The 26,098-nt window shown below is 46.8% G+C and overlaps 1 protein-coding gene and 1 long non-coding RNA gene across 2 annotated transcripts in view; both read left to right on the top strand.

The window, feature by feature from the left end:
- Positions 1-26,098, top strand: part of LOC148126482 (uncharacterized) — a 456,824-nt gene that overhangs the window by 80,691 nt on the left and 350,035 nt on the right. The window lies entirely within an intron of this gene.
- PTP4A3 (protein tyrosine phosphatase 4A3) overlaps positions 3,145-26,098 on the top strand; it is a 111,072-nt gene continuing 88,118 nt past the window's right edge. Inside the window, exon 1 of the mRNA XM_026716050.2 lies at positions 3,145-3,320. The gene's annotated coding sequence lies outside the window, so the exon portion shown is untranslated. The remainder of the gene's footprint in view (positions 3,321-26,098) is intronic.

Here is a 26,098-nt window from a genome sequence, read left to right as displayed (position 1 = left end):
TCAAGCAGCAAGGGATATTTTAAATCTTTGCAATGCCAGTAATCTTTTTTAAAAAATGCTTTAACTGTTCCCAGCAAAGTCAGTATTAATGATGTATTTTCCGAGTCTTGTAAAGCGTTCTCATTTGTTCCCCCAATTTCACTGCATGTAAAACTAGAAAACCCCAATGCATTCAGTTACTTAACAGAGAGAAAAACTGCCTTTATTCATTTATTTGATACGATATATAGCCCGTTTCTTCAGATGGAAGGGAAGGGGGCCACTTGAAGGTTTATCTGTGTGCGGTGGCCATCTGTATCCAAGTGACCTCCTCAATGACCCTCTGAAAAGGATGCAAATGACCAGCTGTCTGCAAGGAGTATCAATCCTTCCATCCATCTACCATCCAGTCAGAGCTGAAGCAGCTACTTGGATGAGAAGCGAAATGTCAGAAGTCAGAAAGACCAGTTATCTCTTGGGGGGGAAAAACAGCACCTTTGGGATTACAGTACAGGTGGGCAACTCTGGCCCCTTGCTGGCTTGCTGGCTCAGGAATTCTGGGAGTTGAAGCCCACAGGTCAAACAAGAGGCCATCGTTGCCAAGCCCTTGATCTATAGTAGGCAGTTGCCAGGAACTGACATTGACTGGAAGGCACCTAATTGAACTAATCAATTGCTATTCCTTCAGGGAAGGGAAGGAAAGTTGGGTCTATGAGAACATTTTGGAGAGGAGAGGAGAGGAGAGGAGAGGAGAGGAGAGGACAGGACAGGACAGGACAGGAATAATAAAGAATGGAGTGGAGTGGAATAGACAGCTGGTCATTTGCATTCTTTTTGGAGTGTCGTTGAGGCTACTTGGGAGATTTATCTGCTGTAGTAGTGGAAGTGGCTTTATCCACACCCATTTGCATTACTCAGGCGACCCTCCAGGTGGCTTCAAGGACTCCCTAAAAGGATGCAAATGACCATCTGTCTTCAAGGCATATGAATCCTTCCATTTCCTCACTATCCTGTCAGAGCTGAGGAAGCTTCTTGGATGAGAAGCGAAGCGCCTTCAAAGAAAAACAAGAAAGTCCAGTTGCCTCTTTAAAAAGCATCTTTGGGACAACCATGACCTGGATGACCTAGAAACTCTACAGACTTCCAGCTGGGAAAGTTACACTGGGGCAGTGCAACTGCCATATGTTTTTATTTAACTGGAGGATGTTGCAGTGGCCATAACACTGACCCTCACTCTTTTCAGTGCTGCCCCGACTTCCAAGGGCCACTAAATGGGTGGCTGTTAAGTCATAGGACCACCAATGTTTGAGCAGACATGCTCATGGTGCCTCCCACTTCCTTCCATTCCACGCCAGAGGCTTTCTCCTCAATCCAAACAAGATGAAATTCAATGTAGAAAAAAAAGTAAAGCCTTACACTTAGGCAGGAAAAACCAAAAGGACGCATCTAGACTGCGTGAAACCAGGCTCAATTGCAGTAACTGTGAGAGGGATCTTGGAGTCTTAGTGGACAACCAGCTGGCTCATATTTAGGATAGGATAGGATGGGAAGGGATGGGATGGGATGGGATGGGATGGGATGGAATGGAATGGAATGGAATGGAATAGAATAGAATTCTTTATTGAGCAAGTGCGATTGGACACACAAGGAATTTGTCTGAGAACATTTGCACCAAAGACAAATTCCTTGTGTGTTCAATCACACTTTCCCAATAAAGAATTCTATTCTATTCTATTCTATTCCTTATTCTATTCTACTCTATTCTATTCCTTATTTTATTCTATTCTGTTCAATTCTATTCCTTATTCTATTCCATTCTATTCCCTATTCTATTCTATTCTTATTCCTATTTCTATTCTAAATATGACCCAGCAGTGTGACATGGCGGCCAAAAAAGGAATATAATCAAGATCAAGGGAGGCACTAATATCACTCTATAAAGCCTTAGTAAGGCCGAACCTGGAATACTGCATCCAGTTTTGGTCACCACACTATAAAGAAGATGTTGAGACTCTAGAAAAAGTGTAGAGAAAAGCAACCAGGATGAAGAGGGGACTGGAAACTAAAACATGATGAACGGTTGCAGGAACTGGGCCTGGCTAGTCTGGTGAAGAGAAGGACCAGAGGAGACATGAGAGCAGCCTTCCAATATTTGAGGGGCTGCCACAGAGAGGAGGAAGGGGTCAAGCTATTTTCCAAGGCACCTGAAGGTCAGACAAGGAATAATGGATGGAAACTGAACACGGAGAGATTTAACCAGGAAATTAAGATAAATTTTATAACACTGAGGGCAGTCAACCGATGGAACAGGAGTTGCCTTCAGAAATTCATCAGTGGAGGCTTTCAAGAAGAGACTGGACGGCCACCTGTCACAAATGGTTGTAGGCCAGGGGTCTTCAAACTTGACCGCTTTAAGACTTGTGGACTTCAACTCCCAGAATTCCTCCTCCAGACATATTAGCTCGGGAATTCTGGGAGTTGAAGTCCAGAAGTCTCAAACCTGTCAAGTTTGAAGACCCTTGGCATAGGGTCTCCTGCTTGGGCGGGGGTTGCACTAGATGACCTACAAGTTCCCTTCCAACTCTGTTATTCTGTAATATCTGTCAAAAGCTCCCACGCGAAAAACCACGCGGAGGTACTACTTGTATGCCCTGGCCTCGTGTCCAGCCCGCTTCTCAAGCCCCCAAAGTCACACACGCCAGGAGACGCGGCTGTGCGGCCCCTTCCTCGCCTCAGCCGGAAGCCAAGCAGATTTCCCCAACTGGGGATGAGATGAGCCGACATCCACCCCGGCCCCCCTTTTCCCAGGGACCCTCTCAAGGCGCCCGCGAGCGCCCGGTTGCGCACCCCACCCGCCTCCGCCTCGCGCAAGCTCGGCACCCCGCCCACCTCGCCGCCACCGCGTCACGTGACCAGCCCGCAAGCCGGCCTCGCTCCGTCTCCGGCCGAACGCAAGGAAAAGCGGGGGGCGTGGCCCGCGGAGAGAGCCGCCTCTCGGGCCGGCGCGAGCTCGGGGCGGGGCCGAGTGCCCGGAGCCAAAAAAAAAAAAAAAAAAGGAGGCAAAAAGGCGCGCTCCGATTGGCTGCGGCGCTGGCTGGTTTGCTGGGTGGGTGGGAAGGGAGAGGGGCGCGCGTGCGCCCGCGGGGTGGAACGCGCCTTGCCTGCACGCACGCGCACGCGCGCTGCTCCTTTCCCCTTCCCCCCTCTCTCTCCTCGCTCTTGCTCTCTCTCTCTCTCTCTTCCCCCCGCCCCCCTTCCGCCCGGGCTTTGCACGCGGGAGGCGCGAGGCTGCGCTGGCTCCGGATTTGCAAAATAATCCTCATCCCTCATCATCCTACGGGGTAAGGCGGTCGTGGGGAAAGGATGCATTCCACCCATCCCCTCCTCTCCCACGCGTGGACGGGTCTGGGTGGGGGGAGAGAACCCCGGCTTTTCTTCTCTCTCCCCCACGAGAAGCGTGCATGGCTGGCCTTGCGCTGCTGCAAGACCGGGTGGGCGCCGCCTTGAGTTGCACGTGCAAGGCCGGGAAGAGGGGCTGCAAAACCCGGGGTGTCCCCGGGAAGAAGGCCGGGGAAGGTGAACTGGGTGGGGTGGGGGGGTTGCGGGGGGAGATTGCATGGATTGCGTGGTGGGTTTTTGGGAGATTGCATGGATTAACACGGTGGGGTTTTTTTCGGGGTGGGGTGGGGAGATGGCTTGGGCCTCGCCCTTCTGCGGGGGTCCGCGATCCTGGGGAATTTGCAAGCGGGGCCGGGCGGGGCAGGCTTGGTGCGGTTGCAAAAAAATAAATAAAAAATATAGCTTCCGCCCCACCGCCCTCTTTTCTTTCTACTCCCCCCTCCCCAAAACGCGATTGCACCGAAAGGCCTAACAAGGGGGGGGGTATTTTTGCATTTGCAACGCGCCCGGTTGCTGGTTTTGCAATTTCTCCTGGAAATTCATCCTGGAGCGGCTCCCGGTTAGGAAAGTCTGAAAGAAGGGCGAGACCCCGAAGCCCGGGGAGGGGTGTGTGTGTGTGTGCAGCAAAGCCGGATTGCAGGGTCTCGTTTTGTGCACGTGTTAGTGCAAAAACCGGCGGCCCGAGGTTTGCAAAGAAGCCCGATCCCGAAGCCCATCGGGCTGAGCAGCAACCTCGGTTAAGAGTTTCTCTCCCCCGCCCCCGAAGCAGGATAAGCGTGCATTCAGACGAGACGTGAAACCCGAGATCTGAATCGGGATTTATTATTTTGCGTGGACATTCCCCCCCCCCTTCCTTTCTTTGGCTTGCGCTGGGAACCTTGACCGCCGAATCAACTGGGGGTGAGGGGATGAGCTCGAAGAGGCTGGCAGGGAACAAGCCACCTTTAAGTCCACCCTGTTGTGTGAATGCATCCCGTTGCGTGTCAGGCGTTCTCCGAAACCAGGGGGAAATGGCCAGATGAAGGGATTGAAGGCTTGGGTCTAAATGAGCGGAGGGGTGTGCGCCTTATTGGTGGTTGGAAAAAAGCTGGTTGGGGTCTCCTGGTTTTTGAGGTTGGGTTAAGACGGAGCAGAATTTAGAAAGAAAGATGAATTAGAATAGTGCTAGAAGGGACCTTTGGAGGTATTCTAGTCCAACCCCCTTACTCAAGCAGGAGACCCTATATGCCAGGGGTCACCAACCTTTCGGACCTTGGGGACCACTAAATTCATAATTTTAAATCCCGCAGACGGCTATTAATATTTTTTTTTTTAAAAAAGATAAATTAGTGCAATTTTAAAAATGCAAATAATTTTTCTGTGGACCACCAAAATATTCTCACGGACCCACCAGTTGGTGGCAGCTACTATATGCCATTTCAGACAAGTGGCTGTTAAAATCTCTTCTTAAAAGCCTCCAGTGATGGAACAACCACAATTTCTGAAGACAAGTCCTTCCACTGGTTAATTGTTCTCACTGTTCGGAAGTTGAGAAACTTCATTCTAGGTTGCTTCTCTCCTTGGTTGTCCCAAAGGTGCTTTTTTTCAAGGGGCAGTAACTGGACTTACTGGTTTTTCTTTGAAGACGCTTCACTTCTCATTCCAAGAAGCAGAGCTGAAGAAGTTTCTTGGATGAGAAGCAAAAGGTCTTCAAAGCAAAACCAGAAAGTCCAGTTGCCACCAGGACCGGGATGATGGAGAATCTCCATAGACACCTTTTCTTGCTTGATTAGTTTCCATCCATTGTTTCTTGTTTGCCTTCAAGTGGTTTGGAAAATAGCTTGACCCACTCCTCTCTGGGGCAGCCCCTCAAATTTTGGAAGACTGTTCTCCTGCCTCCCCTGGACCTTCTCTTCACTAGACTAGCCCTGCCCAGTTCCTGCAACCATTTTTCATATACTTTGGCCTCCAGTCCCCTAATCTTCCTGGTTGCTCTTCTCTGCACTTTTTCTAGAGTCTCAACATCTTTTTTTACCTTGTGGGGACCAAAAGTGGATGCAGTACTCTAAGTGTGGTCTTACTAAGGCTTTATAGAGTGGTATTCGGACCACCCTCAACCTCAAATAGTGGAATATTGCTATCATGTCCTTTGTAAGTCTTTCTTTTCTCTAAACTAGCCAAATCCAAATTTTGCAACAGTTCTTGGTATGTTTTTGTCTCCAGGCCTTTAATCGTCTTAGTTTTCTCTTCTCTGCTCTTTTTTCAAAGTCTCTCGACATCTTTTTTGTAATGTGTTGACCAAAAGTAGATGCAGTATTCCAGGTGTGGCTTTACTTAAAGGTATTAGAACTTTACATGATCTTAATTTTGTCTCTCTGTTTATGCAACCCAGGATTGTAATAGGTTTTTTTTTTTTGCTGCTGCTGCTGCACACTGCTGGCTCATATTTTCTCTCTTAATTTGGAAAATTACTGATTTTGGGGAGGTGTGAGATAGACATGTCCTGCAATTAAAAGGCCTTTAATCATCGTAGCTGTTCTCTGCACTTTTTCCAAGATGTTTTTTTGTAAATGTGGTGACCCAAACTGGATGCAATGTTCCAGGTGTGGTCCAACTACAGTTTTATTAAAAACCTTAGCCATTGCAATAGGTTGATTCAACAACTCGGGTGTGGTCTCAAACTTGCTTTGCATAGCAGCAAGTTTAATCTAAAATTCTTTTCCAAGCTTGGCCTGCTTTAAGATGGATGGACTTCCAACTCATAGAATCCTCCCAGCCAAGCATGGCTGTCTTGGGGAATTCTGGGAGTTGGAGTCCACCCATCTTAAGGTAGCCAGGGTTAGAAAACAGTGCTCTAAAACAGGGGTCTCCAACCTTGGCAGCTTTAAGACTTGTGGACTTAACTCCCAGAATTCCTCAGCCAGGTTTGCTGGCTGAGGAATTCTGGGAGTTGAAGTTCACAGGTCTTAAAGTTGCCAAGGTTGGAGACCCCTGCTGTAAAACATCCTTTTTCCCCCCACACTGCATGGTGTAATCAGACAGGAGAAGGCTGTGATTTTAAATGTTAACTTTCCAATTTTATACTTGGAGACTTTGCTAAATCCTCACGATTTCGCCTGCCTCCCCTGCGGCTGCATTTGATATAATTTGATTTAAGTTTGGTGCCCACTGTTGCACCACAGACAGCCTGGCACCTGCTTTGACAGTCTGACCTAGATATATATGTTGCAGAGCAAACACCAACGGCGTCAGCCCTTGCAAAAGAGGCCCGTAGTTACAACATGGCGTTGCGTACACTTTTGTCTGTGGCCTTTTGACATGTATGGAATGGAGCATGGGTCACGTACCTTTTTTTAATACATGAACGTTGCACTAAGTACCTTTTAATATACCGCGTTTCTTCAAAAATAAGACCCTGTCTTTTAATTATTTTTTTGCCATCAGGTCTTATTTTCGGGGGATGTCATCCACTGACTAACCTCACTTGCGTGCGTCTCCCCCAACCTCCTTTTTCCTGTCAGAGGCCTTCAAGAACTTCTTCGGCAGCTGGCAAGACTTTCCTGAAGGCCTCTGCAGTGGATAACAAGAGCTCTGGATCAATCATGTTATCAGCTACAGAGGCCTTCAGGAAAGCCTTGCCAGCTGCCGAAGAAATGGGCCGGCAAGCTGGCAAGGCAAGTGTCAGGGTGTGCGATCCCTGGCTACAACTGTCCAAAGGTAAGTAGTAGGGCAGCTCCACCCCGCTTCCCCACCCTAGCTTAATTTTTACCCATCCACTCTGGAGTGGGCGGGATCTTAATTGGGGCTTATTTGGGGGGTAGGGCTTATATTGGGTGCATGTGTAAAAATCAAGCTAGGACTTATTTTCGGGGCAGGTTGTATTTTCGGGGAAACGGTAGGAATGCACCAATTATATTCTTTGCATAATTGTACAGAAGGAAATTAAAACTTCCTTGGAGCTTTGCTCTTCTGCAGTTTTTCAGTCCTTAAAAGAGATTTAGGACAGCCACACTCGGGGATCAAAGGCAGAACATTGCTTTCGCTATGTGTCGTCTTGGATTAAACATCTGTTCCACACCTGTAGTTATCCTGTGGCGCAGACAGGTGGTGTGTTTACAGCTCATGTGCTAAAGAGCCACTAAAACTGCACTCCACACGTAATCATCAAGTTACGGCCGTCATGGAGCTTGCCTAAAATGGTCAGCATCCATTGTGGTCGTAATCGAGTCACCCAAAGGGAGTGACCTAATTTGGGGAGCAATTTTTTGACGTGGTCGTTAAGCAATTCGATGGTTTGCTAAGAGATGATTGTGCAAAAAAAAGAAGTAGTATATGCTGGGTTGTTTTTTTTCTGCAGAACCGTCATAAAATGAGGTCACGGGGCTGCAGGATGATAGCCGTGGTCTTAGTAGCCACACTGCAGTCGTGAGGCCACGAAGGAGGGAATCCAACCGTCAGAAGTTTGGGTTGTAAGAGCCCTCAGGAGAGGTTGGTCGTAGGTTGAGGATTATCTATATATCACGGTTAATACTTGAGTTTTGCAAGAGCCTAAAATTTATGTCGTTAAGTGTGATGTGTTAAGTTAGTTAGCCCCATTTTACAACATTTCTTAGCACAGTTGTTAAGTGAATCACTGCCGGTTTTTAAGTTAGTCCGCCGGTTATTAAGTGAATCTGGCTTCTCAGAAGGTCGCAAAAGGGGGAAATGATGAAATGAAAAACATGACCTTGGGAAACAGCCAATGGTCATAACTATTAACAATAGCGTCTGGAGTTTTGATCAACGGGGACACCGCAATGGTCATAACTGTGAAAACGGTTCTGAGTCAGTTTTTTTTCCAGTGCCATTGTAAGTCGAGGGCATACCTGTATTTCAAGCCCTTCGGGTTTGAAACTTTACTTATTGGGCAGATTAAAAGTAAGCAAACACGGATCTATTCCACCTTATTTTTTTTTTAATGGATCCGTTCTCCGAGTTTGGAATGATAAATTAGCCGTTTAGGTTGCTCTGGGCCCGAATCTACATATATAAAAGCGAAACACCCCTCATACATCATCACAAAATCTCCAGAATCGTAAAGCCTACAAACCTGAAATTTGGCCCATATGTTCCTCTTGGCTTCTAGGTGCTCACTAAGAAAGAATTATTCAAAATTACTATCAGAGAGTTAGTATTTCCTATATTATTATTAACAGGCTCTGATGCTAAGGAGTTCTATTCCCCTTCTCCACCTGAAAAGAAATCTGTTCCAAATGCAAAACAAAACCAGAGGAGAGGAGTTCCAGTTTCACAACACCAAGCAGCTTTAGTGCAGAACAGTTGAGCTAAGCCACACCCAGGCTCCTTGCTGTCTCCCTTCTTGCTCACACAGCAAATACTGTTTCAGTTTCCAAACAGCCCTCAACTCATATACTGGCAGGACCCTAGCCAGATGAATACTGATGGATGCTGGTAGGCAGAGGCAGAATTTTTCTCCCTTATTTTCCTCCCCCAAAACTAAGGCCAACCACGTGGTTTCGTAGCGAAGCATGGGTATCGAGCTAGTGGTTTGTATAAAATTCTGAATTTGATAGTATTTAGTCCAATTCTTAGATCATACCTAAATTAAGAAAGAGGTATTAATCTGTGAGGTTCTTGATCTTGCCCTGTTGAATAGGAAGATCCATTATGTCCTTCAGCTTGTATGGTTAGTCCTTGAGTTACAACCATTCCTTTACTGACCGTTTGAAGTTACACCACTGAGAAAAGTGACTTATGAGCAGTTTTCACACAGTCATTGCATCCCTCTGGGTTGTGCGATCAAAATTCAAATGCTTGGCAACTGGCATGTACTTACGACGGTTACAGGATTGTGGGGATCATGTGACCTACACACAGAATCCATGGGGACATCAGATTCACTTAACGACTTGAACAAGGGGCTGGGCTGGAAGACCTCGAAGATCCCTTCCAGATCTGTTCTGTGTATGTTGTAATGTAACTGCTGCGGTGATTCCCTTAAGAACCGTGGCAAGGAAAGTTGTAAAATGGGGCAAAAACTCACTTAACAATAGAAAATGCTGGAGGGGATCTTGTAGGTCATCTAGTCCTACCCCCTGCCCAAGCAGGAGACACTACACCATTTCTGAAAAATGGCAGTCCAATCTCTTCTTGAAAGCTTCCAATAAGGAAACTTTCACAACTTCTGAAGGCAACTTCTGTTCCATGGGTTGACGGTTCTCACTGTCAGAAAGTTTCTCCTTATTTCCAGGTTCAATCTCTCCTCGTTCAGTTTCCATCCATTATTCCTTGTCTGGCCTGTAGGAGCTTTAGAAAATAGCTTGACCCCTTCCTCCCTGTGGCAGCCCCTCAAATATTGGAAGGCCGCTATCATGTCTCCCCTGGTCCTGCTCTTTAATAGACTAGCTAAGCCCAGTTCCCGCAACCGTTTGTTTTATGTTTTAGCTTCCAGTCCCCTCATCATCCTGGTTGCTTTTCTCTGTACTTTTTCTGGAGTCTCATCTTTTTTATAATGTGGTGACCAAAACTGGATGCAGGACTCTAGGTGTGGCCTTACTAAGGCTTTATAGAGTGGTATTAGTGCCTCCCTTGATCTCAATTGTATCCTTCTGTTAATGCAACCTAGGATTGCATTGGCTTTTTTGGCTGCTGCTGCACACAGCTGGCTCCTATTTAGCTGCTTGTCCACTAAGACTCCAAGATCCCTCTCACAGTTACCGCTATCTTGGAGGCCATCTAACTATTGGCCAGCATCCTTTAAATTTTTTAAAAACCAGATATTGGACCCACTTCCTTTGTGAATCTTAAGGGTTAAAAAACTCTCTTTAAAAGGGTTTTTTTTTAAAAAAAAACCAACACTACTTTAAAATGCCATAGCTTATTTTTCTTGGGAACTAAGGAGAAATTTCCTGACAGGGAAAACAATTAATCTGTGGGACAACTTGCCTCTAGAAGTTGTGAATGCTCCAACACTGGAAGTTTTTAAGAAGAAATTGGATACCCATTTGTCTGAAGTGGTGTAGGGTTTCCTGCTTAGGCAGGGGGTTGGACTAGAAGACCTCTAAGGTCCCTTCCAATTCTGTTATTCTATTCTGTCTGGGGCCGGATATTAAATATTCGATTCAATTCTCTGCTTGGTGGGCTTTGGAAAACACAACAAAGGGCCGCTGCTGAGTGCATTTCTGCAGAAAGCAGCAACAATGTGTAGAAATTGTGTAGCATTGTGTAGAAATCAACAATCTTAGGGTGAAGGTTGTTGCTTTCTAAAAAAAAAAAAAAATCCGGTTCTCTGCATGGAAAGCAATGATGTCTAGAATCTAAGCAGGCATTTGTTAAATTTGCTGCTCCCAAATTTATGGTCGTCTTTGCCATCGTTGTTAAGTGAATCGCTGCAGGTCTTAAGTGAATGTTATGGTCATTAAAGGAGTCTGGTTTTCCCTGTTGACTTTGCTTGTCCAATACCTCCTCTGAAGGCCACAAACTACGTACTGCAAACATCACAAATACATCCATGTTGACAAGGGCATTGTGTTGGAGGCAGAGATGGGGCCGGGGCTATACGACAGTTATCAGCTGCCTTTGGAGTCAGAGATCAGTGGGGCAGAAGAACAGCTGGAGCCTGTTCCCAGTGTGCACATGTACAGAGCTGTCAGAGGAAGGGAACAGTTAAGGGTTGACTCGGGAGTAAAGGCACAGGTGGATGGTGAATGGCCCCTCTCGTAGGGAATAAAGAGGAACAAAAGGGGAGTGGTGTTTGCAGGAGACAATTTGTTTAATTTGGGTGAAGATTTGTTCCTGACTCCTTGCCAGGTATTTTCTGTTACAGCATTGCGTTTTGAAGCTATTGGCCTGGCAACTCTACAAGCCTGATAAAGTCTGTGGTTGTAAAAGACTGTTTACCTTGGCTTTGCTGGATGTGAATGATAGGAATTCACATTAGCCTCTAAATAAAAGGGGTTTTTTCAGGACGAGCAATCTGCTTCCTGATTTTGTGAAGCCTGGGTCAGAACAAGTGGGCGGATTTTGATCACGTGACTGTGGAGATATTGCAATGGTCGTAAGTGCAAGAACCGGTCATAAGTCACTTTTTTCCGTGCTGTGGTAACTTTGGTCACTAAATGAAGGTTTGTAAGTCAAGGGTTGCCTGTATACTGAGTCACGGTAGGTCCTGTTTCGGCTTAGGATAATAGTTGATACTTTGAATTGTGGCTAGTAAACTGATTGTGATTGGTGTGCCCAGGGAATTGTGACTTATTTATGCCACTTATTTATGAAACTACAATTTAATTCAGTGTAACGCCTGCAAAATTTGGGTGTGTGCTGTTCAACTTCCTCCAAGGGGTTTTGAATGCACAGTTCTGCAATTTACTGCATCGATTTTGGAAGAAAGATTAGTCTGCACGTTGGAAAGGCTGGTTCAAAATAGCGTGTTCAGTTTTCAGAGCATCAAACAATCTAAGTTTAATGTGAGCCTAGTTTCTCCATTGTGGAATGAAGATCCCACCCAGATGTCTCAACCAGTGAATTAAGTTGGAAATCGTAACGTAAACCTATCCGGAGGACACTTGTTTAATGATACAGTGATGGAACCAAGTTGGGTTGGCATCGAGAAGAATGGGAATGTAGAAACCCTCACATAATGCAAAAAACATTTTTTTATAAGAATTCAGATAATGTTTCAGCATTCCTGCATGACATTTTGTAAAATGTTGCCATTCTTATGCAAAATCTCATGATGTCATTTGGAAGATCTTACAGGAACTTGCTGAAATTTTGCAGTTTTACAAGATTTTAAAACAGGTTAATTTTGATTTGATTTGGGCTACTTTAACGATTCATCTCAGGGTTAAGATTAAATATAAACTAGGTTAATAAAAGGCATTTCCTTTCATTGTCCTGATATAAAAGTACAGTTAGTCCTTGACTCATGACCACAACGGCCAGAAGGAGCAGTTACCCTTGAAGAGAAAAAAATTATTGAGCAATTGATTATCTGCCATTAAATTGTGTGTGTCAACAAAAAACCCATAGAGAGATTTTCTCCTGGAAAAATTGGTGATAACATTGAACACCTTCACTATCCTCCACATAAGAAGGTATGAATGTCGCAGAAATGTCTTAAAAGGAGGATAGAGTTTTTATGGAGTACTAGCTGGATACCTGTGGTATGCTACAAAACTATGTGGTCGGGCTTTGTTTTTGGGGAGGAAAATAAGGGGGGGGGAATTGTGCCTCTGCTTACCAGCATCCATCGGTATTCATCTGGCTAGTGTCCTGTCAGTGTGTGAGAGAATTGAGGGCTGCTTGGAAACTGAAACAGTATTTGCTGTGTGAGCAAGAAGGGAGACAGCAAGGAGCCTGGGTGTGGTTTAGCTCAACTGTACTAAAGCAGGTTGCTGATCTGAGACTGAAACTCCTCTACTTGTGTTTTGCACTTGGAACAGATTTCTTTTTAGATGGGGAGAGAGAGTAGAACTCCTTAGCATCAGAGCGTGTTAATAATAATAATAATATAGGAAATACTAATGCTCTGATGGTCATTTTGAAAAATCCTTTCTTCGTGAGCACCTAGAAGCCAAGGGGAACTTATGTACCAAATTTCAAGTTTGTAGGCTTTACAGTTCTGGAGATTTTGTGATGATGCATGAGTGGTCTTTCGCTTTTATTAGAAGAAAAATGTGTAGGGTCCGAGCAATTCAACCAGGCAGCATGATGACCTTGGAGACATGGTGTCTTTCTTGATGAAAATCTCCAGATGTTTTCCCTTAGGTTGGATATCTTATAGATCACAGGATATTTTATAGATCATCTCTTCCCCATCTCAGATTCCATTTAACATGGGAATTGCCCTGTGGGTACCCATATGTCTGCAATGCTGGTCACGTTTCACTGAGGGCATCTCTGGATTTTAATCGAGGCTTCCATGTAGAAGAATGCTGAGTGGGAAGGAAAACGTCCCTCAAGGTCCAGCAGCCCACATGGTTTTTAGCACAAATCTTGCAGCTAGATCACAGTGCTTGGAAGATAAAAGAGTGAAGAAGCTTGTCAAATGACGCACGTCAGACCCTGAGCTGTCATATCAGGATCTAACAACATGACATTTTATTACCTATTGTTGGAAGAATGATCTTTTTGGGTTCAGTTCCAAGTAGGGAAAAAGACACTGGAAACATGGAGGCTGTTTGGAAAGATGGTTTAATGGTGGACAGAATCACATGCCTTGGAGCTCCAAAGAAGGAAGGTCAAGGGAGAAGGAAGGGCTGAGATGTTGAGAGTGCCTGGATTTTATACCCTCTGTTGGGATTTGAATTTGAGCTTGTATTCTGATTGGCTGCCTGACTCCCATGAGGCCATGCAGGGGCAACTCTGTAGGCTGTCCTGAACCCCAGGCTTGGTTGAGCCTTGCTGGATGATGATGTAACGAAAGGGCTTTGGGCAATTCCTATAGCTCTACCTGGAGATCTTTGTTATGTAAAATAGACTAATCTAGGCCAGAGTTAATGGTCCATTAGCAAAGAGGGTGGGGTGAGTTTCTACTTCTGAGGTGAGTTTCTACTCTTTTTAGGGGAAATATTCTGCTTTTTAAATATTTCCTAGGATATTTCATTTTTCTAGGAGAGGGGTGGGTGATAACTTCCTACCCTATCCAACAAAATGAGATTTGATGTCGAGAAAAACAAGGTGTCACACTTAGGGAGGAAAAGCCCTATGGACAGGTACAGAGGAGGTGAAATTTGGCTTAATAGCAGTAACAGTGAGAGGGATCTTGGAGCCCTAGGGGACAATCACTTAAATATGAGTCAGCAGTGTGCAGCGGCAGCCAAAAAAGCCAATGCAATCCTAGGTTGCATTAACAGACGGATAGAATCAAGACCACGTAAAGTGTTAGTACCACTTTATAAGGCCTTGGTAAGACCAGAATACTGCATCCAGATTTGGTCACCATGGTTTTAAAAAAATGACAAGACTTTTGGGAAGAGCAATTGGATGATTAGGGGGCTGAAGGTTAAAACGCATGAAGAATGGTTGCAGGAATTGGTTACAACTAGTTTGATGAAGAGAAGGACCAGGGGAGACATGATAGCAGTCTTCCAATATTTGAGAGTCTGCCCCACAGAGAGGAGGGAGTCAACTTATTTTGCAAAGCACCACAAGGAAAAACAAGAAACAGTGGGTGGAAACTAACCAAGGAAAGACGCAACCAAAACCTAAGGAGAAATTTCCTGACAGTGAGAATAATTAGCCAATGGAACAAGTTGCTTCCAGAAATTATGGGTGCTTCATCACTGGAGGCTTTTAAGAAGAGATTGGATAAACATTTGTCTGAAGTGGTGTAGGGTATCCTGCCAAAGCAGGGGGTTGGACTAGAAGACCTCCAAGGCCCCTTCCAGCTCTATTCGAATGAATGCCTCCTCTAAATTTCATTTTTTATATGGATATCCTTTGGTATATCCCGCTGTGCTGACCAGGGAAGTGAGTCTTTAATCCATTTCAAAGGTTTTATTATCAGAGGTCTTTTCTTTCGAATGGGGGGAGTAGGTTTCTTTACCTATTAAACAGAGCTTCCAAATCTTCCTTAGCGGGGCCAGGAAAATGCCAATTTCAAAAGCAACGCTGCCAACTTCGTCAAGTTGGGACTCCCTAGCGGTGGTAGAAAATGGGTAAGAGTGACCTTCGATCCCAATTAACAACGTTCTGCGCTTCCCATCTTCAAAAACAGCCTTTGTGCCTTTTGAACGTTCCGTCCTGTAAATGTAGATTTGGGTTCTTCCAGAGTCTGGGAAGGGGAGAAAAATCTTATGAATTACTTGGCAAAACTCAAGACTGGAATTCCTGGTGCAAAGCTCCGAGGGAGGGAGAACAGAGTTGCTTTTGTGGGACGGGAGGCGAGCTGGCAACGGCCCCGTGAATCTGAAGTTCTTGAGAAGGTGACCTCCGCACATCAACTCCATCCCCCACACTGGTGGGCAGGAGATCTCTGCAAGATGGCGGCGGGCCAAACGTCCACCTTCCTTCCCTCTTCTCTTTACTCTCCGAAAGTTTGCACACGTGTCTTGTCTGCTCCCTCTTGATTTCCTTCCGATTTCTGGGTTCGTTTTGTCTTGAAGGAACCTCGCAAAGAGAAGTTGTCTTCACCAGCTGGTTCGGTTTTAGCGGAAATAACCAAATCGGGGGCGTGATCCTTTTTAGTGGAAGTCCTGTTGAGTTCCACCAAGGCAGTAAATCCCATTGAAATATAGAGTCGCAGAGTTGGAGGTCTTCTGGTCCACCGAAGCAGGAGAGACCCAAAACCAGTAATGGTGAACCTTTCTGGCACGGAGTGCCCAAACTGAAATGCGCACCTGTGGCAGAACCCCGGGAACCAAAGACCAGCTGGCTGGTGTGCGTGCTGGCCAGGAGCGCTGGGAACCTGAAGACCAGCTGGCCAGCACGCGCAGGCACACCGGCCAACTGGTCTTTGGGTTTCCGGCGTGCGTGAATATCAGTTGGCCATTGCGCATGTGCACGCCAGAAACCAAAACAGCAGAGAGGGCTCTGCATGCCACATCGGTCTGTCTATCTGCCTGCCTATCCTGTCTGTCTGTCAGTCATGTATCTTCTTAAAAGCCTCCAGGGATGAAGCGCCCACAACTTCTGGAGGCAGGCTGTTCCACTGGTTAATTCTCCTTCCTCACTATCAGGAAATTTCTAATTAGTTCCAGGTTGCTTTTCTCTTTGATTAGTTTCCATCCATTGTTTCTTGTCTTGCCTTCTGTCTTGCCTTTTTGTCTGTCTGTCTGTGTATGTATATATATGTGCGTGAGTTTATATGTATATACTGTACATATGTGTATATACATACACACAATAATTAGACAATATGCAGAAAGTTGGATTAGTAAAATCATACTTTTGTGAGATTATGTATGTGTATATGTGTGTTTGCATATATGTATGTATGTATTCTTATATTCTATATAAAAGCCAAATACCTCTCATGTATCATCACAAAATCTCCAGAACCAAAAAGCCTACAAACTTGAGATTTGCCAGGTATATTCCTCTTGGCTTCTAGGTGCTCACTAAGAAAGGATTTTTTGAAATGACCAACAGAGCATTAGAATTTCCTACATCATCATCATCATCATTATTATTATTATTATTATTATTATTATTATTATTATTATTATTATTATTATTATTATTAACAAGCTGTGATGCTAAGGAGTTCTACTCCCCCTCCCCACCTGAAAAGAAATCAGTTCCAAATGCAAAACACAAGGAGAGGAGAGGAGTTTCAGTTTCAGTTTTAGAGCACCAAGCAGCTTGAGTACAGAACAGATGAGCTAAGCCACGCCCAGGCTCCTTTCTGTCTCCTTGCTCACACAGCAAATACTGTTTCACTTTCCAAACAGCCCTCAACTCTCTCACACTAACAGAACGCTAGCCAGATGAATACCGATGGATGCTTGTAGGCAGAGACAGATTTTTTTTTTCCTCTTTATTTTTCTCCCCCCAAAACTAAGCCCAATCACATAGTTTTGTAGCGAAGCACGGGGTATCCAGCTTTTCTATATAGAATAGAATTGGGATAGGATAGAATAGAATAGAATAGAATAGAATAGAATAGAATAGAATAGAATAGAATTCCTTATTGGCCAAGTGTAATTAGACACACAAGGAATTCCTTTCTGCTGTGTAAGCTCTCAATATACTTACAATAGTATATGTACTGTATATACGTATGTGTATATACCACTAAATTTGTAGACACATATTTAGAATGAGAAATCTAAATCGTACCTTTGTTGAGGTTATAGATATATACATAAATATATACATACTTACATATATATATATATATATACTTACATATATACATACATACATATATATATGTGTGTGTGTGTGTGTGTGTGTATATATATATATATATATATATATATATATAATACACACACACACACACACACACACACACATACATACATACACACATATACACACACACATATATGTAAACCACATATATGTAAACACTGTCTGCCCGCATAATGTGTCTTTGAGAATCAACCCCCGAGGTGTGCTATTCGGGGATAATGTATGCATGCGCACGTTTCCATTTTGCGTTCTTCTGCCCCTTCTGGAGATGTATTTTGGGCTTCCAAATAAGCAAAGAAAACCCCTGGCTCCCTTCACAGTTTGACATCCCAGCGGTTCAGAAGAGGCCGGATCACCGACTCCACTGACCCCTTTCCTGGGGGTGTTGCCCTGAGTTTGAGAAACTTGGCCCCTACTTATTATAAATGAGAAAAGCCACAGTGCAGCTGGGAGAGCGGTATTTTTGGATTCTTGTGTGAAAGGAAAAGGGCCAGAAAAGCCCCAATGCCAAATTTTCATATTCCCAGGAAATTAATTCAACCCCGGAGATGACTTCGCTTTGGACTTTTTAACTCATCAAGATAACGTTTTACGTCTCCTCGACCACCCTTCCAAAGTTTGGGTTGATGAACATCGCCGTAATCTCTCCGCACGCTTATTCGGCAGAAACGCACCACCATTTTTTTTAAATCCGTTACAGATTGTCCTTGATTTACGATTATTCGTTTAGTGACTGAAGTTACAATGGCCCTCAAAAAAAAAAAGGGACTTATGACCATTGTTCACACTTAACGACCGTCATGGTGTCTCCATGATCATGTGATAAAAATTTCGGCACCTGGGGCCACTGGCATGTATTTACCCCACGTTCTAGAACTGTGTGGTCGCCCTTGTGACGTTCCCATCTGGCTTCCAACAATCGGTGGGGAGAGCCAGATCCATTTAATGACAACATGATTCAATTAAGTGCAGTGATTTTTACTTAACCATGGTTTTTTTAAAAAAAAGGTCCTATAATTGGATGTGATTCTCTTAGCAAATGTTTTGTTCTAGCAAACGAAAATCTGGTTTCGATCTTGGTCCAGAATTGGTATTCAGCAGGTTCTGACTGGTTCTGGAGAACCGGTAGTGGAAATTTTGAGTAGTTCAAAGAACCAGCAAATACCACCTCTGACTGGTCCCGCCCCCATCTATTCTCCACCTCCCAAGTCCCAGCGGATTGGCTGGGTCTTCTTTGGTTGCCCTGCATAGGAGAACAGAGCTGGAAAGCAGGTTAGTGGAGAGGGAATGGGGATTTTATAGTATCCTTCCTCTACCACACCCACCAACCCATGCCACGCCCACAGGACTAGTAGTAAAAAAAAAAAATGAATCCCATCACTGTCTTGGCCATATGTCAAGGACTACCTGTTACAATTAGAAATGATTTGGTTAATCGTGGGCCCGAAGTCTTTTCTTTCCTGTCCTTTATATAAATTGGTATATTCATTCTAAAAAAAGTCTTTGAAAGATTTTGCTGTCCATACAAGTCTTATTTTTCTCTTGAAACTTGGTTATTGTTTCCTCAGCTTGTAGGCCAACCATCTCCCTGATTTGTTTGCAAAAAAAGCATTTGTTTGAAAAAAGCATTGTTTTGCCTATTTATTTTCAATATTTGAAACAGTCAGCTAAGAAATTTGTTGTTGCAATCATTTTAGTTGATCAAGTTTGTTAGCATCTTCTGGTGAATTCTGGACTTCCTTCCCCTTCTGTATAATTTCTTGTAGAACATTTTTCTTTTCGTCCACGTTCCTCTTAAATGCTGAATTGTATTGTATATAATGTCCTCGTATCACAGTGGCCTTACGAGCATTCCAAACTCTTGTCAAATTGGTTCCCTTACCTAAATAATTATTAAAACAGTCTTAACAGAAAAACAGAAGGGACCTTGTATATCATCTAGTCCAACACCCCACCCAGGATGACCCTACACCATTTCTGACAAATGGTAGTCCAATCTCTTCTTGAAGGCTTCCAGTGAAGAAGCTCCCACAACTTCCAAAGGCAACTTCAATTCCATTGGTTGATAGTTCTCACTATCAGAAAGTTTCACCTTATTTCCAGGTTAAATCTCTCCTTGTTCAGTTTCCATCCATTATGCCTTGTCTGGCCTACAGGCGCTTTGGAAAATAGCTTGAACCCTCTCCTCTCTGTGGCAGCCCCTCAAATATTGGAAGACCGCTATCATGTCTCTCCTGGTCCTTCTCTTCACCAGACTAGCCAAGTCCAGTTCCTGCAACAGTTCATCATATGTTTTATCCTCCAGTCCCCTAATCATCCTGGTTGTTCTTCTCTGTACTTTTTCCAGAGTCTCAACATCTAGGTGTGGCCTTACTAAGGCTTTATAGAGTGGTATTAGTACCTCCCTTGATCTTGATTGTATCTCTCCGTTAATACAGTTTAGGATTGCATTAGCTTTTTTGGCTGCTGCTGCACACTGCTGGCTCATATTTAGCTGGTTGTCCACTAAGACTCCAAGATCCCTTTCACAGTTACTGCTATTGAGCCTGGTTTCACCAAGTCTATATGTGTCCTTTTGATTTTTCTTGCCTAAGTGTAAGATTTTACTTTTCTCTCCATTGAATTTCAGTCTTGGAGTACCTGCTTGCGTTCTTTAACAATCTGTGGTCTCTGCAAAATGAACTAATTTAATCTCCATTTCTTTCTTTCCTAACTGACCCAGTTGGTGGGATTGGCAACTGTGCTTGGAACTCTTACTGGAATTCCTGTAAAAACGTAAGCATCCGGCAAAATAATTCAGGTGTGCGTTGCATCGTGTATGAGTTGCAGGCAAGGAGCGGGTATGAAATGGGGCGTTGGTTCTTACCTGATACGCTTCTTTTCGTAGAGCTGTTGAGAGTGTTCAGGTTGGGAGGAGCTCCAGTCTCGGCTCTCACAGGCTGAGCTTGAGATTGAGGCACGCCTCTCACCATCACATGGTCCTCCGGGCGCGCCCCAGTTTTGCGAAGACGAGAAGGAAGGTCCTGTTCTCATCTTACTCAGGAAAAAAATATTAGTTTGCTCGGTCGAACAGCAGGGTTTCCCACCAGACGGCCTACGGGTGGGGCTGGACACTCTCAACAGCTCTACGAAAAGAAGCGTATCAGGTAAGAACCAACGCCCCTTTTCCATAGAGCTGTCTCGAGTGTCCAGGTTGGGACATACCAAAGCTTGGCTAGTCCTGCGGGTGGGCTCCCGTCTGGAATGGGACCTCTCCTGGAACCCTGATGACCCGCTGGAGGGCACGCCCAACAGGAGAACCCCTCGGAGGTTGGAATGCCTCAACGAGAGGGCCTGATGAAGGAGACGGGCTGTCTAAAGGTAGCCCTGCCGGGATGCCACGGATGTTTACTGAGACCGTGGGGCAAGGAGACTAGGTAGAGCAGCCAAAACCTTGTTAGGGACCCGGTCGAGGAGCCCGGACAGAGGCGAGGATGGAAGTTCCCTGAGAAGACCTAGCCAGAGTGAGGGGAGGCGCCCTCCAACCGGAGGGTCACCGTTGCGAGGGTGGCGATGGGACGCCCTAGGGTGTTATGGGATAGACCCTGTTGGGAGCCCCCTGAGAGAACTCCAGGTCAGAGTGATGGAGGGGAGACGTAAGAGTTCCCAAACTGTGACCTGTGCTAGTGGGGACCAAGTTTGGTTCCGCCCAGAGCAAGGCGGTCGGCCCTGCTCAAGAGCCAACTGACCGAGGACCGCCCCAGAGGGAACTAAGGGTAGTAGTGAGGACCAGGGCAAGGGGTCCGTGTATCTGGATTATGAGGCTGTGGGCCGGGGGCCCAGAGAAGGAACCCCAGCTAACATGGGGTGGGGATAAATGTGTTGCCGGCCAGATGCCCTGGGGCAAGGTGAGGAGGACAAGGGTGCTCCAGACTATGAGCCTGCGTCCGGGAGCCGTATGGTCTACCGGGAGTCTTGGTATGGAGAGGTAAGGCAGATATGAGGATTAGGCTTCCCCAACAGTTTGGGCAAGGCTGAAGAGAAAGAGATTTTGCAGGAGTTAAGTGTCAGAGTGGAGCCAGACTAGGCGAGAAGCCTGAAGAGGATTGGCTTTCTCGCTCTCCTTCTCCTCGTCTTTATACTTGTTTCTTTCTTTCTTTCTTTCTTTTTTTTTTTTGGGAGGGGCAGCCACCTGGGGGCGACTGCATTATCGGGACGCACGGAACGAACCTCTCCCGGATCCCCGGGAGGGCTTCCTGACGAGGTGCCTCCGGACCTGTCTGGTTCCGATCGGTCGGAGGCCTGTAGGGAGATGATTGGTAGTACCTGGGGAAGGAGGAAGAGCGGGAAGAACCTTGGCGAGAAGAGGGAGAGGAACCTCTGAAATCAGACCTCCTAGCAAGAGAAGGAGATATTTGCGCTTGTTGCGGGTCTCGGCCAGGAATGGGTCGAGAACCGGTCCAAATAGCTTCCCCCAGAGATGGGGCTGATGCTAGCTTAGCCTTGTTTTTTACGTCTGCCTGCCAGTGGCGGAGCCAGAGAAGGCGACGGGCAGTGACCTGGGACGAGATGGCCCTGGTGGAGAATTTTGCAGCCTGGAAGGTGGCGTCTGCAGAGAACTCGGCTGCGGCCAGGATCTTGGCAATATCCTGGTGCGCTCTGAGATTAGCTGCGGAGACGTGCTGCTTGAGCTGCTGAAGCCACTTGATGGAGGTTCTGGTGAAAAAGACGTGGCGTGGAGGCCCTGACCGCCCAGGCATCAGAGAGATGAGCGCGGCGCAGGGCCAGTTCAGCTCGTTTGTCCTCGGGCTGGAGAGCTTCGAGGACTCGCTGGGAGTTGAGCGGGAGGCCAGACCTACTACGGGCTCGTCCACAGGGGGATCGAGCAAGGTAGAGAACTGCGGTTCAAGATTGAAAAACCGCTTGTCCTGGGCGTTGGGAGGGGAGGAGGCCCCGAGGAGGCTAGCTGCCTTGAGACCATGTCAGAGAATATGGGTGGGACAGGAATCACTTCGGTTTCCACCACAGGCTGGGAGAAAATGGAGTCGGGAGGAACCCCGATGCCGCTGGGTTGGGTGGGGGGAGGGTTCAGGCCCGAGGTATTCCTGGCCTTGAACAGGAGGGACCTAAATAGATGTGGTTTAAACAGCCCCAGAAACGCGGCTGGCCTGGAGAGAGGCCCTCGTCCTCCGACATCTCCCCTTCTGGGGGGCCTGCTCCCGAGAGGAGTTCACTGTCTCGACAGACCCCACCGAGATCCTCCTCGTCCCCAAAGAGGGTAGGGTCCCCGAGTTCCTGGGCCTCCATCTCCTCCATCTCCAAGGGCAGGGTCAAGTCCCGTGGAGAGCTACCTGACCATGCGGTTGCTGATCCTCGAGCCTCGGGGCCTCAGGCCTAGGGGCCAGACCGGTCAGCTGCTGAAACTGTTGTGCTATCCCGTGCCGGATGGCCAGTTCCATCGCTCGTTTGAGATTTTCGGGATTTCCACCGTGGGGGTGGGTGAGGCTCCTCCGGGCGCAGACCTGCAGCAGCGGGGGAAGGTGGCCTCAGGGGCCTGTCCAGGCTGCGATGAAGAGGCAGAAGCAGGGGAGGAGGGAGGATGGGTGGAGGTAGAGGAGTGGGATTGGAAGGGTCCAGAGGCACAGAGCTTGACTCCTTAGAGCGTCTGTCAATCTCCTTTTCAAGGGCCCTGTGTCGCCTAAGGGCATCCCTTTGAGAGGCTTTGGATGTTTCCTGTGCTTGTTTGCGCAGGTGGTGAGACTTAGCCTTGGCCTTCAGGGAAGTGCCACGAGATGCATTGTCGTCTGCCATCTGGAGAGGAGAAAGGAGGAAAAGTTCTTGATTAACGTGAGGTGATTAACAAGGCTGGACACAGCCTAAGCAGGGGCCGGGAAACCCAGTACTGTTTCGCACCCCCTAGGTCAAGGGCAACAGAGGTGCTTTGCACGTTGTTGAGAAGTAGGGCCTAGCCCAGAAGCCAATTGCCAAAGATGGACGCCAAAACCACCCTGCCGGGCGGACCGGGGAAGGGGGATGGCGGAGCTGCTACCTCTCTTGCTGGGGAGAGACTGTGTAGCCAGTAGACTCCTATATCTAGAGGAGTACCAAGGCAGGATTGCAAGGTACCAGCAGGGATTTGGACATTCCAAGGATCTGCCCAGGAATCAAACACAATGCGGCCTGCAGGTAGGCCTCGAGCAGTGGCAGGCGTCCCTGGGCTACCAACCAAAAATTTTAAAGTAAAGTGCCATCACGGGTCCTCGGACAGTTGCATGTTTGGATGCGGCCTACGTAGAGGCCGGGGATCCTAGCGCACGTTTCGCACCCCCTTTGATCAAAAAAATTTTTGTATTTAAAATAGGAGGCTGTTGCACAGCAGGGCCTAGCCCAGAAGCCAATTAGCCAAAAGTTGAACGCCAGGCAGCTACCCCTGCCGGACGGACCGGGGAAGGGGATGGCAGAGCTGCTAACTCGCCTGCTGGGGAAGGGCTACAGAGCCAACTAGCCCTGGTTAGCCTGATAGAAACTAAGCGCAAACAGGCAAGGATATAGGCAGTCCGAGTCTGCCTATAAAACATTAAGAAAAACCCTGTTATAGGCCTCTGAAAAATGGCGCCCGGCCATGCGGCCACACACAAGATGGCGGCAACTCCTGCCACTCCCAAGATGGCTGACGCCACAGGGAGCCCAAAATGGAGGGCGCAATGACGAAGCAATCCCCAGCGGCGGCTATCACCCAGGAGAAGTTAAAAAGACCCGGAGGCCACAAAGAAGTACCTGGGAGAGGCAGGAAGCATCTCCCTGGGTTAGAGGGCGTTCGTGGGGAAACGGCCAAAGAACAAAACCAGGCAGGAAAGAAACGATGCAGCTTCGCACGGAGCGAAAAGGCAGCAATCGGGGGGCAGCGCTCGAAGCTCTGGATTCTCCCTTAAAAGGATAGTGAAACAATTCCCCTTAGAAGAAAAAGGCTCCCTAGGGAGCTCAAACCTCAGTTTCCTGCGCTGTCTGAGAGTCCAAGTTGATCAAAAGAAAAAGAAAACACGAGGTGCTAGAACGACCAGGAGCAAAAGGAAAACCAGCCTGACTGCCACGAGGCTGAGCAAAAAACTGGGGCGCGCCCGGAGGACCACGTGATGGTGAGAGGCGTGCCTCAATCTCAAGCTCAGCCTGTGAGAGCCGAGACTGGAGCTCCTCCCAACCTGGACACTCGAGACAGCTCTATGGAAAATTGCAGATTTGCTGTAAAAGTGTTAAGAAAGACCCTCTCACCAACGCCTACCATGTTAGAAGATCAAAGGTAGATTGTGTGGATGCAGTCACGAACCTCCTCCAGTTCCTTTCGTTATGGAGAAGGGTGCTTTGAGATATTTCTAAGACGTCACAGGTCCTGTGAAGTTCCCATCTTCCTGAGATCAAAGAAACGGGCCTCTTTCCAAGCAGCGGTTTAAAAAGATCTAACTGGCATTGATTTCTAAGTGATCTTAGGACAAAAGAACTGAATCTCTCCTCCTGGAAATAACGAGATTTCAAATTGCTTTAGTCGTGAGTACCCACGATCCCTATTTACATTTTCTGCAGGGTTAGTCATGCTGAAGAAAATATTCATTTACAGTCAGTCCTGAATTACAACCACAATTGAGTCCAAAATGTCTGTTGCTAAGCAAGAGAGTTGTGAGTTTTACGACCTTGCCACATTTTTTTAAGGGAATAGGTTCAGCGGATAAATTACCGTATTTGTTGCTGTATAAGAAGCTCTGGACCATAAGACACACATTAGCTTTAGAGGAGGAAAGCAGGGGAGGGCGGAATCTGTCTCTGCTCCCAGCATCCATCTGGTATTTATCCTGCAGCAAACGCTGGTAGTTGGTTGTTGTGGCTGTTGTGGCCTGCTGGTAGCCTGCGGAGACAGCACAAGAGTCGGACAGTGTGGAGGAACATGGGCCAATCTGGGAGTCTGGGGGGGGAGACTCGGACGAGAGTCCTGCATCCGATACAGAGATGGGGCCAGGGCCATCTGGGAGTTATGCGACGACTCTGGAGCCTCCAGAATCTGACAGCAGCGAGGCAGAGGAACAAGGGGAGCCTGTTCCCAGTGCGCGCAGGCGCAGAGCTGCCAGAAGGCAAGAACAGTTCAGACAAAAGGGGCAACTTGGGAGTAAAGCTTGAAGGTGATTGTTCCTCGCATAAGACATAAAGGAGGAGCAAAGGGACAGGAACCATCGCAGGAAGCAACTTTGTTCGCTCTGTTCGGATTAAACCTTGAAGCTCTCTGTGGACTTTGTACTCCACTTGACTTGTTTCAGTTAATTTGGCACTTTAGTTGTTGGCAGCAATTCAAAGAAGATAAAGGTGGGTGCTTATCTTGAGAGACTGTTTTGGGACTCATTACGGGCTGGGAATGAACATAATTCCCAGCCGTTGAAATAAAAAGAGGGTTGTTTGGACTAAGTGTGTGTATAATTACAGTCTCAGGAAGCCTTGGTCAGAACACTGGTCAGCTTCAGCATATTATTGCAGCCTCAGCATGTGGTTCGTCAGGGCTCCGCTCCATTGCACCCACCACTGGTCAACTGAGCTGAGCTGCCACCGGCGGGGAACACTGGAGCCTTCGCTGCCAAGCAGCTGATTGGTGGTTGGATCAGCCTCCTGGAATTCTGTTGGTCAGCTGTTCTATGTGGCGGGGATCAGAATACGGCTTATTGCCACCAGTTTGCTGCCGCCGGCTATTTGGTGTCGACCGATCACTGCTGCCCGTTCAATGGCAAACGGGCGGCAGCAATCGGCAGTGACTGGTGATCTTCGCCATCTAGAACAGCTGATTGTTGGTATCGTGGGAGGCCGATCCAACCGCCAATCAGCTGCTTGGCAGCAAAGGCTCCAGCGTTCCCCGGCAGCAGCGCAC

The sequence above is a fragment of the Pseudonaja textilis genome, chromosome 3 (assembly GCF_049901715.1).
Source record: "Pseudonaja textilis isolate UNSWEBS1 chromosome 3, rPseTex1.2, whole genome shotgun sequence".
Taxonomy (NCBI): Eukaryota; Metazoa; Chordata; class Lepidosauria; order Squamata; family Elapidae; genus Pseudonaja; species Pseudonaja textilis.
The sequence above is the reverse complement of the archived record's forward strand: the minus strand, read 5'-3'. Positions and strand labels throughout refer to the sequence as shown.